This window comes from Microcebus murinus, chromosome 17, assembly GCF_040939455.1.
Source record: "Microcebus murinus isolate Inina chromosome 17, M.murinus_Inina_mat1.0, whole genome shotgun sequence".
NCBI lineage: Eukaryota > Metazoa > Chordata > Mammalia > Primates > Cheirogaleidae > Microcebus > Microcebus murinus.
This window is the reverse complement of record NC_134120.1, coordinates 47,171,697-47,189,960: the sequence shown is the minus strand read 5'-3', so window position 1 is coordinate 47,189,960 and position 18,264 is coordinate 47,171,697. Positions and strand designations below refer to the sequence as shown.

General features: G+C 41.8%; 1 long non-coding RNA gene across 1 annotated transcript; it reads left to right on the top strand.

Moving 5' to 3' along the window:
- The first annotated feature begins 2,346 nt into the window (after positions 1–2,346).
- Positions 2,347–16,177, top strand: LOC142861624 (uncharacterized). The gene is made up of 4 exons (XR_012912849.1): positions 2,347–2,582; positions 3,547–3,681; positions 4,282–4,360; positions 16,030–16,177. It is a non-coding gene; the product is annotated as an uncharacterized LOC142861624 (long non-coding RNA).
- Positions 16,178–18,264: the final 2,087 nt, after the last annotated feature.

The window sequence follows — 18,264 nt, the reverse complement described above, 5'->3', positions numbered from 1 at the left end:
AAACTAAACTTAGGGCTTGATCTCCCCTGATTTAGGAATCGGGGAAGTGGTAGCCCTGGATAAAGACATAAGTGTGGGCGCCAAAGAACAGACTTGCTTGGTCCAGATGTGCATGTGTCAGAGGTTTGAGGACTTCGTTGGAAAGGCGACACCATCGATAACCATAACTGATCCGGGACTGCATATTATTAGGGAGTGCTCTGAGAGACAGGCATGGAAACCTCTGGAGGAGAGAGATCATTGAAATAGTCAACATTCTAGACATAGGCAGTTCAATTGATCACAAAGATAAAGGACTTTCAAAAGCATCTGAAAGACTAGTGATGACAATACCTGGCACTTACTGAGATGTCACTGTGTTTTAAGTACCTTACATTCACCATTTCATTTGATCCTCACAACAGTTCTATAAGGGACATATTATTGCCCTGATTCTACTCTAGATGAATGTGAGATTCAGAGAGGATAAACAACTTGCCCAATGTCATTCAGCTGATAAACAGCATGACTGGGATTCAAATTCAGGGGTGCATGACTGCAAAGTGTATTGGCTGCACTCCTGCGCCCAAGGCTCCACGGTGTGGTAGAATAGCGTGTCTGGTAGGTACAACTTGTAGTAAGAAGTATAAATGCGCGCCTGTAATCCTAGCACTCGAGGAGGTCGAGGTGGGCAGATCATTTGAGCTCAGGAGTTCGAGACCAGCCTGAGCAAGAGTGAGACTCTGTCTCCACTAAAAAAATAGAAAGAGGCCGGGCGCGGTGGCTCACGCCTGTAATCCTAGCTCTTGGGAGGCCGAGGCGGGCGGATTGCTCAAGGTCAGGAGTTCAAAACCAGCCTGAGCAAGAGCAAGACCCCGTCTCTACTATAAATAGAAAGAAATTAATTGGCCAACTGATATATATATAAAATTAGCCGGGCATGGTGGCGCATGCCTGTAGTCCCAGCTACTCGGGAGGCTGAGGCAGAAGGATCGCTCGAGCCCAGGAGTTTGAGGTTGCTGTGAGCTAGGCTGACGCCACGGCACTCACTCTAGCCTGGACAACAAAGCGAGACTCTGTCTCAAAAAAAAAAAAAAAAAAAAAAAAAAAAAAAAAAAAAAAAAAAAAAATAGAAAGAAATTAGCTGGACAACTAAAAATATAGAGAGAAAATTAGCCGGGCATGGTGGCGCATGCCTGTAGTCCCAGCTACTCGGGAGGCTGAGGCAGGAGGATTGCTTGAGCCCAGGAGTTTGAGGTTGCTGTGAGCTAGGCTGACGCCACGGCACTCTACTCAAGGCAACAGTGAGACTCTGTCACACACACACACACACACACACACACACACACACACACACACACAAAGTATAAATGGAAAGACCCATATTCTACCATCAGTCCAATGCCAAAGAAAGATATGTTCCTGTGTCAGAGATTCACCTCCTCATCCTATTGGAAGGCAGTATAAGGGCAATCAATCAATAGATTTATTCAAATAACAACTTTGTTGACAGACTGACAGCAGGTTAGTGAGATACTTAAACTTGTACTTTACTCACTTTGAATGCACTGCCCCAAATGTATATTCAGCAATGTTCAGCAAATACAAAAAAATTGAGAACCACATCTATATTCAGTGAACAACCAAAGAAATCAAGTCTCTATAATAGAAGATCCAGAAACTGCATAAATGGCCACCAAAGGGGATTTTAACTAAATGAATCTCGGTTCCTTAAAGGAGGTGAGGAAATAAGATTAAGACTATTTACACATTCTTGAGATTGTCCTTGGTATGTTTCCTTAAAACCAGTGCAATTTCACTTTACCAAGAAGATTATGGTTCCATTGAAATACTGCTGAAGTGGTAGAAAAAATGTTTCATGTGTTTTTTAGCAACAGTAAATTTACCGATTTATTTAAAATATAAATAAAGAAAGGAAGGAGGAGAAAGGACTCTTTGTTCTAAAGAAAATTCAGAAAAATTTTCAGACTTAAAAACATTTCAAAGAAAAAGTCTCTCTCTTTTTTTTAATAGTTATCAGTCTTATTAGAAGAGAAAGTCTTTTTCTCAAACACACACACGCACACACACAGAGTCTTTTAAAAATTCTTACTTTTAAAATATGAGTTACAATGGGAAATAATGCACATTTACTTGGTGAAACTTATATGACTATCCTCTATTAAGCTGATAGTTTTATAGCTAACATAACTAAAATTGTACTCAGGGCAAAAGATAAAAACAATTGAAATTTAAATTATATGGTTAGAAAAAACTCAGTGCATATATATGAAGACCAATAAAGCACTTCTAATGAGCACTACAATTTCCAATATCATACTTTTCAAAGGGAAAATCAGAATATTTACCATGAAGAATCAAATGGGATCTCAACCGCCTTTGAAAGCAACAGAGAGAACATGGTCAAAACAATTTATTTTGGGAATTCGCACCAGCCAACTGAACTTCTTGCTTTCTCATCATTTCCTCTGCCTGGCAAAGAAGCTAGAGAACCACTGTCTATGGACATACGTTCCCCACCAACCCCATGATGAGTCCCTGCAGCTCAGACCACACGGCCAGGGTGGAAAGCAGATTTCGAGGTCAGACAGGTAGGAGTTTGAGTCCTGGTTCTGACCCTGGTGATCTGCAGGACCTTGTGCAAGTTATTAACTTCACAGAGCCTCAGTTTCCTCATCCATAAAATGGGGACAATGATAGTGATAGCTATGCTTGCAAGGCAGTCAGCAGAGTGTTTGCTCATGGTACATGATCAGCAAATGTTAGCTAGCTGTCCTGATTATTCCTAGGTGAGTTCCTAGAAGGGTGTGTGTTTGATGTATCTTTCTATTTTCCAAAGAGAAGGACCTTGTCCAGAGAAGGGACTGAATGAAGGTTTACTGAATGAGTTCTGGTTGCTTTCTGGTAACTATAAACACAGCTGAGGTGGGATCTCAGTATGGAAGGAATGGGGTTTAGGGAAGGCTAGTTTGTCTTCAGTGACCTACTTTATCAGTAGGTTAGGGTTTGCTTTTTCCCTGAAGATAGATGCCTCATTTCCATTTTTTTTTTTTTTTTTTTTGAGCTAGAGTCTCGCTTTGTTGCCTAGGCTAGAGTGAGTGCCGTGGCATCAGCCTAGCTCACAGCAACCTCAAACTCCTGGGCTCAGGCGATCCTGCTGCCTCAGCCTCCCGAGTAGCTGGGACTACAGGCATGCACCACCATGCCTGGCTAATTTTTTCTATATATATTAGTTGGCCAATTAATTTCTTTCTATTTATAGTAGAGACGGGGGTCTCACTCTTGCTCAGGCTGGTTTCGAACTCCTGACCTTGAGCAATCCGCCTACCTCAGCCTCCCAGAGTGCCAGGATTACAGGCGTGAGCCACCGCGCCCAGCCTCATTCCCTTTCTATGGATTAGTTTTGTAGTTGTTCACACTTCCCTGACTCGGGTCGTATAAAGTGTAGACTCTGCACGCTGTGTCTTATGTGTCTTTGAGGCCAACCTCTCACTAGCTTCAATGACCTACGAAGCATTAACTGTGGCCGTTTGTGTTGCTATAAAGGAATGCTTGAGGCCGAGTAATCTATCAAGAAGACAAGTTTATTTGGCTCACGGTTCTGCAGGTTGTACAAGAAGCATGGCACCAGCATCTGCCTTTGGTGAGGGACCTCAGGAAGCTTTCCGCTCACGATCAAAGGTAAAGGGTGACCAGGCACGTCACATGGTAAGAGAGGAAGCGAGAAAGAGGGGAAGGAAGTGCCCAGCTCTTTTTAACTATCAGATTTGCAGGAATTAATAGAGCAAGAACTCACTTGTGACGGATCCACCCTCATGACTCAAACACTTCCCACCAGGTCTCACCTCCAACATTGGGGATCAAATTCCAACATGAGATTTGGAGGGGACAAATATCCAAACTACATCATCCCTCCCTTGTTTTTAACCTTCTCTTGCTAAAAATCTACCAAACATAGCTAGATGGATCCCCTCAAAAATCTAAAGAGGTTGTATACACATACCCTTTAAAAAGAAAGCAAAAGTCCAAAATAATTTGCATAAACATTTTTATTTCCAAATTTTCTTTCATTGAGCTTCATTTTCACATCTCTCCCCTTCTCAAAAGCTAGTTCTCTGTTACCAGAAATTATATACATCTGGTAAAATCATTACACATTTCATTTAGAAAAATGAGACATGAGAAATAAATACTTTCTGAGGTAGTACAAGTTCCGTTTAGCGCTGAAAATTGTGGGGCCAGCCTACCCTTTCATAAAAACAAATCCTCCTTTTTCCTTAGATGACTTTTCCTCACCCGTTGGGATTTCGTATCGATGCCGCTTCCTTCTAGACTTCCCTGACTTGTCCAGACTGTTTAGGTGACTTTAACATAATATAATAATATTTAATATTTTAGTATTTAATATAATAGTAACTGCTAAGAGTGCTTTGCACGGTCTTGGGCTCTTTACATGCATTATCTCATTTAATCTTCAAAGTAATCCGAGGGGTAAGTTACCATCATTATCTCTATTTTTTAGCTGAGACAGCTGAGTGCAGAGCAGGAAAGTAAACTGGCAGACCTGGCATTTAAACACAGGCAATGTGGCCAGGCATGGTGGCTCATACCTGTAATCCCAGCACTCTGGGAGGCTGATGCGGGTGGATCATTTGAGCTCAGTTTGAGACCAGCCTGAGCAAGAGTGAGACCCCGTCTCTACTAAAAAATTAGAAAGAAATTAGCTGGACAACTAAAAATATAGAAAAAATTAGCCGAGCATGGTGGCACATGCCTATAGTCCCAGCTACTCAGGAGGCTGAGGCAGGAGGGTCACCTGAGCCCAGGAGTTTGAGGTTGCTGTGAGCTGGGCTGATGCCATGGCACTGTAGCCTGGGCAACAGAGTGAGACTCTGTCTCAAAAAATAAATAAATAAACAAACAAACATAGGCAATGTGACTTCAGCATCCTTGCTCCTAACTGCTACACTATCCTACTTGTGTTTCTACTATCACAGCACTTGTAGCAAACATGACAAGTAGACTGCCTGCCCAGCACCCATCTCCCCCCTCCCTTCCCAACAGCTTTCTATTTCAATCTGGTTACACAATCTCCATCCCTGGCCCTGGGGTGAAACACATGGCTTGGGCTAAGCCAATCAACACTTTCCCTCCCATTGCTCCCAGTGATTGTTTCCAGGTAGGGTATACCCTAGGCCGGCCCAATGGGAATACATCTTGAGTCTTTGGTTGGGATGCTGCTATACAGATTCCTTGTTCCCCACTCTATGTGAATGACACCACTTCAGGAGTTGCTTGGAGCCATCTTGTGATCATACAGAGTTTTGATGTCAAAGGAGCCTACATTAGGGAACCAGAGCTGAGAAATAAAGAGAAAGAAGTGGTAGTCCTGGTCACATGCGCTTTTAGCTGCCTGGATTAAGTCTTGGCTGAAGCTGGCCCTACCTCTGAATTTCATAGGTATATGTAAAAGTTCCTTTGTTGTTAACAGCATTGGAATTGAGTGCTCTGTTACTCGCACCCAAAGGCTTCTTAACTCATCAGCATTTGCACATGGTATTTTTCTCGCTTATTTGTTTCTTTCCCCTCAATAAACACTGTGATCCTTGGCTGGGCATGATGGCTCATGCCTGTAATCCTAGCATTCTGGGAGGCCAAGGTGGGAGGATCGCTTGAGCCCAGGAGTTTGAGGTTGCTGTGAGCTAGGCTGATGCCACAGCACTCTAGCCTGGGCAACAGAGTGAGTCAGTCTCTCTGTCTCTGTCTCTGTCTCTCTGTCTCTCTCTCTCTCTCTCTCTCATGCACACACACACAAAAGAAAGAACCACTATGCTCCTTGAGGGCAGGAACCAACACTATCTTGCCACAATTCCCTTCTCAGAATGGCAAATCTGCTGGGCAATGAGTAACCAGAGGTGACTTTCAGTTTGCTTAGATGTTGTGTCATGTATAGGTGCTCAAAATCTCCAACTTGACCCGGAAAAAGCTGGGGTAGCCAAAACAGGCAAAGAGATTGAAATGAATCTTCTGATTTCCAAAATATTTCAATTATACCTACATCAGCTAAGGTCTCCATTGAATAGGTTTTTAAATCCTTAATCCTTAAAAACAACAACACCACAAAATCCAAACAACTGCAAATAAAAGACTTTCATTGGAATAAAACTATAATCAAGTACTTTAAACAAAAAAATAAATACTACATTAAAATGTCAAACGTAATTGCACACAATATAAACTTGTAGTAAGGTATCTTTAACCTGATGGTTTTCTTTTGTGTTTTATCCTTAGCCTAAAACAACAGTGACAAAAAACCCAAAAACCAGGGTAAACTGGAAACATTTACTAAAGCAACAATCAATTTTTCTGCCATCATATTTTGAGGCCTGAAACATCAAAGATTTATTTACTAATGTTATCTATAAATAGCAATTTACATGAATTATAACTAGAATATACATTTGAAGCATAACACTGGTAGAATGAGGAATCCAAAAGAACTCTTAGGCCGGGCGCAGTGGCTCATGCCTGTAATCCTAGCACTCTGAGAGGCCGAGGCAGGGGAATTGCTCAAGGTCAGGAGTTCAAAACCAGCCTGAGCAAGAGTGAGACCCCCCATCTCTACTATAAATAGAAATAAATTAATTGGCCAACTAATATATATAGAAAAAATTAGCCGGGCATGGTGGCGCATGCCTGTAGTCCCAGCTACTCAGGAGGCTGAGGCAAGATTGCTTGAGCCCAGGAGTTTGAGGTTGCCATGAGCTAGGCTGACACCATGGCACTCACTCTAGCCTGGGCAACAAAGTGAGACTCTGTCTCAAAAAAAAAAAAAAAAAAAGAATTCTTAAGAGTCATCCAGTCCAACTGCATTCACCAAAGAGAAAACAGAAGATCTAGTGGAAAAGATTCAGCTGTGTTTCCTCCAGGCTAACACTACAACAGCATTCACTGGGTATGTGCTGTGTGTCAGATTTGGTGTTAGATACTGAAAAATAAAAGGCTATAAAAAGATATGTTATAGCCTTGTTCGAAAACAAAGGTATAAAAACACATGCCGCTTAGGTTCCATAATCGAGGTGTAACATCAGATTCCTGAGGGCACAAAGCCAGGGATCAGTCAACTGGGGTTGGGGATGAAGTAGGTAGTTCTTTTTCCTCCTTTCCTTTCCCTTTCCCTTCCCTTCCCTTTCCCTTCCCTTTCCTTTCCTTTCTCCTTTCCTTTCCTCTTTCCTTTCCTTTCCTCTTTCCTTTCCTTTCCTTTCTCCTTTCCTTTCCCCTTTCCTTTCCTTTCCTTTCCCCTTTCCTTTCCTTTCCTTTCCTTTCCTTTCCTTTCCTTTCCTTTCCTTTCCTTTCCTTTCCTTTCCTTTCCTTTCCTTTCCTTTCCTTTCCTTTCCTTTCCTTTCCTTTCCTTTCCTTTCCTTTCCTTTCCTTCCCTCCCTCCCTCCCTCCCTCCCTCCCTCCCTCCCTCTTTCTCTCTTTCTCTCTTTCTCTCTTTCTTTCTTTCTTTCTTTCTTTTTCTTTCTCAGTCTTGCTCTGTTTTCTGAGCTAGAGTGCTGTGGCATCAGCCTAGCTCACAGTGACTTCAAACTCCTGGGCTCAAGAGATCCTCCTGCCTCAGCTTCCCGAGTAGCTAGGACTATAGGCATACACCACCACACCCTGCTAATTTTTCTTTTTCTATTTTTAGTTGCCCAGCTAATTTTTTTTTTTTTTTTTTTAGTAGAGACAGCATTTCAGTCTTGCTCAGGCTGGTTTCAAAATCCTGACCTCAAATGATCCTCTTGCCTCAGCCTCCCAGAGTGCTAGGATTACAGTTGGAGTAGGTAGTTTTTGAGTCTTGAAAATTTGCCAGATAAGCCATGGGCAGGTGGGAGTGCAGGCTGCAGCAGGTGGGAGTGGTCGTCTAGGAAAAGGAATTGCAGTTACAGCAAAGAGCATGAAAAGATGCATGGAGCCAGAAACAGATGGACAGAGTCAGAAACTGTCAATAGATTAGTTTCATTAAAGCCAAGGGCAGAGTAGCTGGAGCCGAGGCTGAGAGGGACTCAGGGCCCAGCCATGCCTGTCCTTCCCTCTATGCTGTGCTAAAGGGTGTGGACTTGATCCCCCATCTGACTGAAAATTCTCAGGCTGTGGAGTAATAGAATGAGATGAGCGTGTTAGTGAACTTACGTCGCAGGTGGGATGGAGAGCAGCGTGGGGAGGAGTTGTGGTCAGACTGGAAGCAGATTCCTATGGAAGGTGAGAAAAAAGAATGAATGAGGACTCTGACATTAGTAAATGGGTAGATGATGATAATATTAACCAGAATGGGGAATCCAGAAAGTAGTGGTTTTATGGGAAGTAGATGACTGGAACCTCAGTTTTGTTTTGAGTATATGAAGTGCTAGTGTTTGGCGAACATACAGCCAGAAGTGTCCAGGGGAATTCTGGTCAGGACAGCATTGTGAGTTCACGGGTTGGAGTGCCTCTTCCCCCCATCCCCCACACAACAGGATGGGGAAGATAAACACAGAAAAATTGGGAAAGAAAAAAGACATTGCTATCTCAGAGCAAGGTGAACAGGACATTGTACAGAAGAGAAGGATAAGGTGACAAGCAGAACTGAAGCTGTGGCCTGCTGGGCTCGGCTCTGGGAGCAGGTGGAAGGTGGCTGGTGCCCTGTGAGGTGATGAGGACTAAAAGAACCCTAGGCAAGTAAGGAAAAGGGACTGGGCTCACTCCCGGAATGCAGGGGCTGGCTCTCACTCCTGCGGGCATGGAAACTGAGAAAAGCTTCCACCACCTACCACCTGAGAGCTCCACCTCATGTGAGCTCCTCCCCGAGAGAGAGGAAGATGAAATATGGCTCACAACCAGTACCTGGGCCAAGCTACCCTCTGGCTCAAGGACCAGATGTGACCAGTCCCAATATTAGCCCCGGATAAGATGTGAAGAATCAGTGTGGGACGTGGCTCCAGCTGTAGGGCCCAGGAGGCCTGCACGGAGGCTTCTGAGATTTACTAAACAGGTGAATAAGCACAGAGAAGAAGAAACAGGAAACAAACAAACACTCTCACATTCAAAATAAGCCGGCAAACCAAAAATCTCAATACATGAACAAAACTAAGTATAAGGTATTATTAGTCGAGTATTGCCACAACAATGCTGTGTAACAAAGCTCAGTAGCTTAAAGCATAGCCACTTATTCTCCAGTGCATGGGGGTGCTGGCGGGCTGTCACGTGGCTGGACTGGGCTGGGCTGCACTCCAGGCTCCAGGGTGGTGTCAATCCTGGCCCATGTGTGTCTCATTCCCCTGGGACCAAATGCCACCTAAGACATGTGGTCTACTTCACATTTCTCATTTGGGGACCCAGGCGTGGGGGACAGCAGTCATCTGGTTCATGTTCTTCTCATGACAGGTCAGAGAGCAGGAGGGCAAACCCAACAGCACAGGCATATTTCAAGTCACTGCAAATATGGCCTCGAGAAGAAAACCAAACTGCTTTCCCTACTCTCTACTCTCACACAGTCACTCAACACTTCTGACACCAGACGTGTGGGGTACTTTCCCACGCACAAAAAACCGGTTCTCCAGCAGATACCAGCTGGGTGCCCTCTAATTCAATTCAGTTATGACACATCTACCTGGAGACAGCATCAGACCTCACGGGTTGAAGACTGTCATTCACTTCAGATGCCAATCACAAGCCCTTTGGTTGTGGCCTGTGCTATAAATTGTGGCTCCCAAGACCCCTTCCTCAGGTTTCATTAATTTGCTAGAGCAGTTTGCAGAACTCAGGGAAATACTTTACTTACATTTACCAGTTCATTATCCACAATATTAGAAAGGACACAGATGAACAGCCAGAAGGAAGATCCACAGGGCAAGATATGTGGAAGGAGCCTGGAACCCCCATGCCCTTGAGGTGCACTACCCTCCAGCTCAGCTAAACCCCCCAACCCAGTCTTTGGGGTTTTTATGGAAGCTTCATTACCTAGGCATGATTCATTAAACTATTGGCCATTGGTAATCAATTTGACCTTCAGCTTTTCTTCTCAGAGGTTGGGGGGGTGGGGCTGGAAGTCCCAACCCTGTAAGCCTGTCTTGGTCTTTCAGGTGACCTGCCACCACCACCAGTCCTCTCATTAGCATACAAAAGGCACTCTTATCACTCCGGAGATTCCAAGGATTTGGGGAGTTGTATGCCAGGAAACAGGATGAAGACCAGCTACATATTTCACAATATCACAATGGCCAAAGCAAGTACTCTAGACAAGCCCAAAGCCAAAGGGCAGAAAACCACTCCACCCACCATAAGGCCAAAATGCAGATATGTGCAGTTTAACAACAGGGATACCTTCTGGGAAATGCATCTTTCATCCTTCTGTGAACAACATAGAGTGGATTTACACAAACCTAGATGGTATAGTCTACTACACACCTAACATACATGGTATAATCTATTTCTCCTATGCTCCAAACCTGTACTGCAGTTTACTATAGGCAATTGCCTATACCTATTTGTATGTCTGAACAAATCTAAATATAGAGGAGTTAACAGCAAAACTATGATATGGAAGATAAAAAATGGTATACCTACATAGGGCACTTGCCACAAATGGAGCTTGTGGGACTGGGAGTGGCGCTCCATGAGTGAGTGAGTGAACAGTGAGTGAATGTGAAGGCCTCAGTCATTACTGTGCATTACTGTACACTTTACAAACACTGTACACTTAGGCTATGCTACATTTATTTTAAAATGTTCTCTTTCTTTAATAATAAATGAACCTTAGCTTACTATAACTTTTTAACTTTATAAACCTTTTAATTGTTTTTTACTTTTTGACTCTTTTGTAATAACACTTAGCATAAAACTCAAACACATGGTATAGCTGTACAAAAATATTTTCTTTCTTTTTATCCTTATTCTATAAGTTTTTTCTATTTTTAAAATTATTATTATTTTTTTACTTTTTAAACTTTTAAAAAAAAATCTAAGACACACACATTAGCTTAGGCCTACACAGGGGCAAGATCATCAATATCACTGTCTTCCATCTCCACCTCTCGTCCCACTGGAAGGTCTGAATGATATCAGACTTCCGTCAGCAACAATATATGTCAGAAGCTAAATTTGTTGAGAAGTAATAATTGACAACTTAAAATTCATACCTTGGTAAGTGGAAAAAGCAAAATATATAGATTTTTTTGCTCCTCTAGTGGCAGGAAGCCTCTGTCTCCTATTAAGACTCATGCGGTGGGAAATCACCTAAACATAGTAGGGGGACCTAGAGGGTAGACATCCCAAAACAATAACAAATGCCTACCACAATCCTTCACTCCATCAACAAAAAAAGTAAGAAAATTCTAGATGAGTTATTAGCATTCATCTCAAAAAACTAGGAAAACACAGTAAAATAAAAAAAGAAGAAAATAATAAAAGTGAGAGCAGAAATAAAATAGAGAAACAAAACAAAATAAAAATACTATATAGAGATGAGCAAGGCCAACCGTGTGTGTCTTTGAAATGGCCACCTTCTAACAGATGACTCAAATAATATCAGGAACAAGAAGAAATATAAATACAGACAGAAATGAGATTTTTTTTAAAAAAACGTGAGTGCTATGAACTTCATGCCAGTACATCTGAAAAACTAGAGGAAAGGGAAAGGTTTTAAAACACCTAGTCAGCAGTTTGATGTTTGTGTCCTGGAGCTCAGAAAAGTCCTGGCAGGAAACACAGGTAATCAGAAACGGACAGTTATGAAGGTCTTGGAGGCAGAACTGATGGCAAGAATCCTTCGGAGTATCATTATTTTGAAGCCAGGCAGATGAAGACCAGCCAGTAATGAAAACCAAGAATAAATAGTCACAGAGTTCGCGGAAGAGTCAGAGAAACGTGAGGACCCCTGTGGGGGTGTGGGGGAGAGGGGAGAGGTCCAGTAAGTTGAGTGATCAACGGAAGAGACGTTAAATGAGTCAAGGAAGGAGTGCAAAGTGCCCCCTGGGTGTGGCGGTGCGACTGCCCGGAATGACCTCGAGAGAGCAGGGTTAGCGCCACCGCGCGGCAGGAGACACGCGGGCCGCGTTTGAAGGGGGGACCGGAGGTCTGCACGTGCACCCTGCAAGTGCGGAGTGTCTTGAGGAGCGTGGCTCCGCCAGACAGATCAGACTGCAGGAAGGGAAAGAAGAATCCACAGGGAGAGGCGGAGTGGGATGATAATAGATGCGGGTGGAGCGTGAGATTAGGGAGAGGTGCGGGTGGAGCACAGCGGCAGAGGGGAGGCCTTGAGTGGCAGACACATGCCTCTTCCCGTGAAAATAAGGGGAAGTAGTGAGGCCAGGAGCTGCGAGGGATAAGAGGAGGGTGGAGTGCAGGAACTCGCCGAGATTCCAGCCTGATAACTTCTGTCTCCTGTCGGAGCCGAGATGAGGTCATCCGATGAGAGTAAGAGGGTGGGGTCGCGCAGGGTCCCCAGTCTGTCGCCAACACGCTGGGGCAGCCAGTTCCCCAGCAGCTACTCCTCCTGCACCAGGATTATTGACCGACTTTTAGCCTCAGCTGACTTTTGAGGCTGCAGAGCTAGCTGTGAGTCGTACTGGGACCAAAACCCTGGGAATCTAATGTTTTATAAAGATCTTATTAGCCGTATTTTCTCCATAGGAGCTATGAAATAGAAAGTTAGAGATCTTTCACAGTTATCCACATTTCTATATTCCTGCAGCATAGTAGGTTTAGTTATGACGTGTACATCGTTTCTTTTGAGTCTCAAGTTTTTCCTTCTGCTAGACAGTATATAAAAATGCAGTTACTAGAAACTCATATTCAATTTGAGATGTACTTGTTTTGTACACAATCAATGATAATCTTCATAGAGTCTTATTCTTAGCTGTTGGGGGCTTAGAAAAGTTGTGGGACTTCAGCTTCCATTATATGGAATACTAAATACAGTCATTCCTCAGTATCCATCCGGGATTGGTTCCAGGACCCTCTGGGATACCAAAATCCATGGATGCTCAAATCCCTTATATAAAATGGTTTTGTATTTGCATATAAGATATGCACATCTTCCTGTATACTTCAAATAATCTCTATATCACTTATAATTCCTTATACAGTGTAAATGCTATGTAAATAATTGTTGAACTGTATTGTTTAGGGAATGATGAGAAAAAGCCTGTACATGTTCAGGACAGACATAACCTTCTATTTATTTTTTTTTGAATATTTTCCATCTGCAGTTGGTTGAATCCACAGATGAGGAACCCATGAATGTGGAGGGCTGACTATATTTTTATTGTGTGTGATTGGAAAACCACAGTTTAAAAGTCATAAAGCAAATAAACTTAATGGGCGATGTGAGAATTCAATATAGCACAGGAACAATCAACAATGAACACTTTTCAAATTCAGCAAAAAGTCTATGAAAAGAAAAGATCTTATTTGATAAATTATCTGCACTTGTGGTGATCTTTATTTTTACGTAAATCTTTTAGAATATTGATATTCTTATGTGCTAAGAAAGTATACTCTGCTGGTCGAGGTGGCTCACACCTGTAATCCTAGTACTCTGGGAGGCCGAGGCGGGCAGATTGCTCGAGGTCAGGAGTTCGAAACCAGCCTGAGCAAGAGCGAGACCCCGTCTCTACTATAAATAGAAAGAAATTAACTGGCCAACTAATATATATAGAAAAAATTAGCCGGGCATGGTGGTGCATGCCTGTAGTCCCAGCTACTACTCAGGAGGCTGAGGCAGGAGGATTGCTTGAGGCCAGGAGTTTGAGGTTGTTGTGAGCTAGGCTGACGCCACGGCACTCACTCTAGCCTGGACAACAAAGTGAGACTCTGTCTCAAAAAAGAAAGAAAGAAAAAGTACACTCAAAGTAAAGAAAATCTAAGTTCAAAATATAGTCTTTATGAAAGATATAAATAACTGAAGTGGAAAGAATTATTGGATCTTGACCATGAACAAAAAATGTAGTGTAAGTTATTTATAGGAGTCAAAAACTTTAATGAAAACTGTTAGCTATTTACAAGAAGTAAGGAGAAAAGTAAAATTCTGCCAATCTTCAAAGAGTATAATATCAACAGATAATACACATAGGAATAAAACCATACTGTGAAACTTCACCAATCTTAATGTACTTATTTGGAATTTGTGACAATTTTGACAAAAGCTTAGCAAAAGTTTACCTTTTCACCATTATTAATCAAATTGTAGAATAAACAATATTCATAAAGTTAATGTTTAAATTACTTTAGAGAATAAATTATGTTCAAATATCTTGAGCATACCATACTTAGTAACAATTTACATGTGAATTATAAACATTTTAATCTATGCCTTAAAGAAGTTCTCTTCAGAATCTCTACTATTTTTGTACTTGTTTGGTCTTAAAAGTAAAACTCTTTCTTTAAAGATATCCCATGAGACTTTAGGCTCTTCCCTACCCAACCAAATTGTTATTTCATATAAAATAAATTGACAATTATTTTACCTTTTTTCAATTGGTCTTCTGTTTTACCTAAAAAACAAAATAAAAAATAATAAATTAATTAATTATGATAAAAATAGCTATAATTTATTGAGCTTCTGTTAAGGGACAGGCAATGTGTGAGGCATTTTAAAACATTAGCTCTAATGGCTCATCCCAAATATTGAAAAATAAACATTATTTATTTTATTTGTATTTTTTTAGACAAAGTCTTACTCTGTTTCCCTGAGTAGAGTCCTGTGGCATCAGCCTAGCTCACAGCAACCTCAAACTCCTGAGCTCAAATGATCCTCCTGCTTCAGCCTCCCAAGTAGCTGACTAGCTGGGACTCCAGGCACATGCCACCATGCCTGGCTAATTTTTCCATTTTTAGTAGAGACAGGGTCTTGCTCTTGCTCAGGCTGGTACTGAACTCCTGAGCTCAAGCAATCCTCCCGCTTCAGCCTCCCAGAGTGCTAGGATTACAGGCGTGAGCCATGGGCCCGGCCACAAAATAGATATTATTGTCCTCTTTTCTCATATGAGGAAACTGATACTCAAACAAGAAATTTTCCTAAGGTCCCAACTATTTTCTGAATCTCAGAAATGAGATAATCCTATCAGGGTCCAAAATATAGAAAGCACTCGATAGATGCCACCTATGGCTACTGTTATTACTATAAAATAAAGTCTCTTTTTAAAGGTAGGTAAGAACTGATGGGCAAAAGAATAGTTCCTCTGTCTTTTAGTTATGTTTCAGTTGCCCATGAATATTCATTGATTCAACAAACATTTACTGAATGTTTTTCAAATTTATTTTTATTCTTTTTTTTTTTTAGCTGTAGAAGTTTTTTCTTATTTCAGCATATTATGGGGGTACAGATTTTAAGGTTTCAATAAATGCCCATTTCCCCCCTCCCCCCACAAGTCTGAGTCTCCAGCATGACTATCCCCCAGATGGTGCACATCTCACTCATTATATATGTGTATACCCACCCCCTCCCCCCTCCCCCCTGCCCAATACCCTATTACTGTAGTACCTATGTGACCACTTAGGTGCTGTTCAGTTAATACCAATTTGCTGGTGAGTATATGTGGTGCTTGTTTTTCTATTCTTGGGAAACTTCACTTAATAGTATGGGTTCCAGCTCTAACCAGGAAAATATAAGATGTGCTATATCACCATTGTTTCTTAGAGCTGAATAGTACTCCATGGTATACATATACCACATTTTATTAATCCATTCTTGGATTGATGGGTACTTGGGCTGTTTTATTCTTTAATTTCATCTACAGGGACTTAATTCAAACTGAATGTTTATTATGCACTGGGAATACCATCGTGAACATATAACAAAGATCTACCACCTTTGAGCTAATCCAATATATTAAAAATTAATCAGCTGTAAGTGATTATATACATATATCTAAAATATATCTGAATTTCCAACTTTCACATTATCTATGTGTTTGTTTTGCACTCAGTGTTTACAGGTTTTTCATGTTAGAGTTTTTGTGCTGGAAAAGGCCTTGGAAATTATCTAGCCCCAAACCTTTCATTTCATAGGTGCTGATACTTAGGCCTAGAGCTGTGAGAAGCCTGTGCTCTGTCACAGAGGGACCTGAGTTCGGACCCAGACCCACAGTCAGAGGCTACTGACCACCAGACTCTGGCTTTGTACACATCAACTCACTTCATCTCTACCAGAACAAATGAACGATAACACCAAATAAAAGATGAAGTCAAAATAAACCCCTTGTTATCTGTGTCACTGCAAAAAAACGTATTAAAAGCAAAAGTAAGCTCTAAAACCCTTTCATTATATAGGTTAATAGTCTGACATGTCCAGGTATGATAAGCCTAATAGGAAAACAATCATTAACATTTTGGAGGAGTTGGAACAACCCTATATTTCCCACCTCACGATGAGGAAATTGTGGCCAGAGATGTTCAAGTACTTGCCCAGGTCTCCAAGCTGAGACTCAGAAGCCCTGTTTCCATTTTCCTTGGCCTGTGCCTTTCCATGGAACTTAGAAAGAACTTCCAGTCCCAGCCCTAAGAAGGACTGGAGCAACTATTTCAGACTGTTTCTCTAAACTGGGACACAGCAAATGGAATAAAATATTGGCTTTTTGGGACAAACAGGAAAGAAGCTTTCAATCAGAGCCCTCTTTCAAAATCCTTAAGTTTGTTTAAAAACTAAAGAAATTGAAACACTGACCAAAAAACCATAAGCTTTTAAAGACCTAAAAGCTATTTCTTTATCCAAGAAATTTTTTCACACATAAGCGTAATCCCATCTCAGAGGTTGGACCCGTCACACCTGGTGCCCAATATGACATCATTAATCTCTTCATAGGGTACATAACATCCCAGTGGACATGCTTAACAGCGAAATGGCTACTCGGCCACACAGTTCATTCTTTGTCATCTATGGATGGGATATAAAGTAACCCAGATGACCAAGCTGTAGAAGCCAACATCCTTTTCAAAACACAAGCTTACTCTCTTGCCATACTCAAAGGCTTGATTTTCAGAAAATAGGGTAGGATTTTAGCCATCTAAAGTCATGACAGAACCTCTTAGTGAGTCACAACTACATGTCCCAATGCATATTCCATACATTTTGCTTCTCCTGCTCTGCCTGTTTAAAACAGTCCCCTTCATTGATAATCCCACTTCCCTCTATTCAGTCTTTTCACTGAATATTAATTGCTAGAAGCTGTTGTCAGAAGAGAAGAAGACTTGGTCTTTTTTTTTTTTTTTTCAGAGCTCCTCATCTACTGGGATGATTCTCTAAATTTAGTGAGCATGGAACTCATCTGGAGAGTTATACAAAACAGATTAGCACTTTATAAAAACATCCCTGAGTCATTAAGATATAGGTGGCTCCCAGTCCCCATTTCTCAATCCACTGGTCCGGATGGGGAGCAGTCCTTTCCCATGTTCATTCAAATCCTAACCATCCTTCAGGGGCCAGTCCAAGTGGAGCTTTCCACGTTGTATTAGTCATCATTCACTTTGCTTCCTTCTCTAGCACTGAATCGATACCTCTCTCAGGACACTGACCACCTCTTATTTTCTATCTTGTACTATAGATCATTTTTAGAAAGCCCGGTCTAACCTACTGGACTTCCAGATAGGGAGATTGCATCTGACCTGACTATGCATTCTATGTAGCACGTGCATAGTGCCTTGTATGTGGTAATCATGTACTTTGTGCTTGTTCAGTGAAGTAGTCTATTTCTAAATGGAGAGTTGTCTTTTTAAAGTGGACATGTGATAATTAATAATGTTTTATGGGCCGGGCGCGGTGGCTCACGCCTGTAATCCTAGCTCTCTGGGAGGCCGAGGCGGGCGGATTGCTCGAGGTCAGGAGTTCGAAACCAGCCTGAGCAAGAGTGAGACCCCGTCTCTACTATAAATAGAAAGAAATTAATTGGCCAAATAATATATATAGAAAAAATTAGCCAGGCATGGTGGCGCATGCCTGTAGTCCCAGCCACTTGGGAGGCTGAGGCAGAAGGATCGCTTGAGCCCAGGAGTTTGAGGTTGCTGTGAGCTAGGCTGATGCCATGGCACTCATTCTAGCCTGGGCAACAAAGCGAGACTCTGTCTCAAAAAAAAAAAAAAAAAAAAAAAAAAAAAAAAAAAAAATGTTTTATGATCCTAAATGTCTCAAAATGGTGTCATTTATGACAAGTGACTCAGGTCACAGTGAAACTGCTGACCAGGAAGCTATGAAAAGGGAAGGCTCATTTCTACTAAATGGTTAGCTTTCATTACATTTAAAAGAAAGAA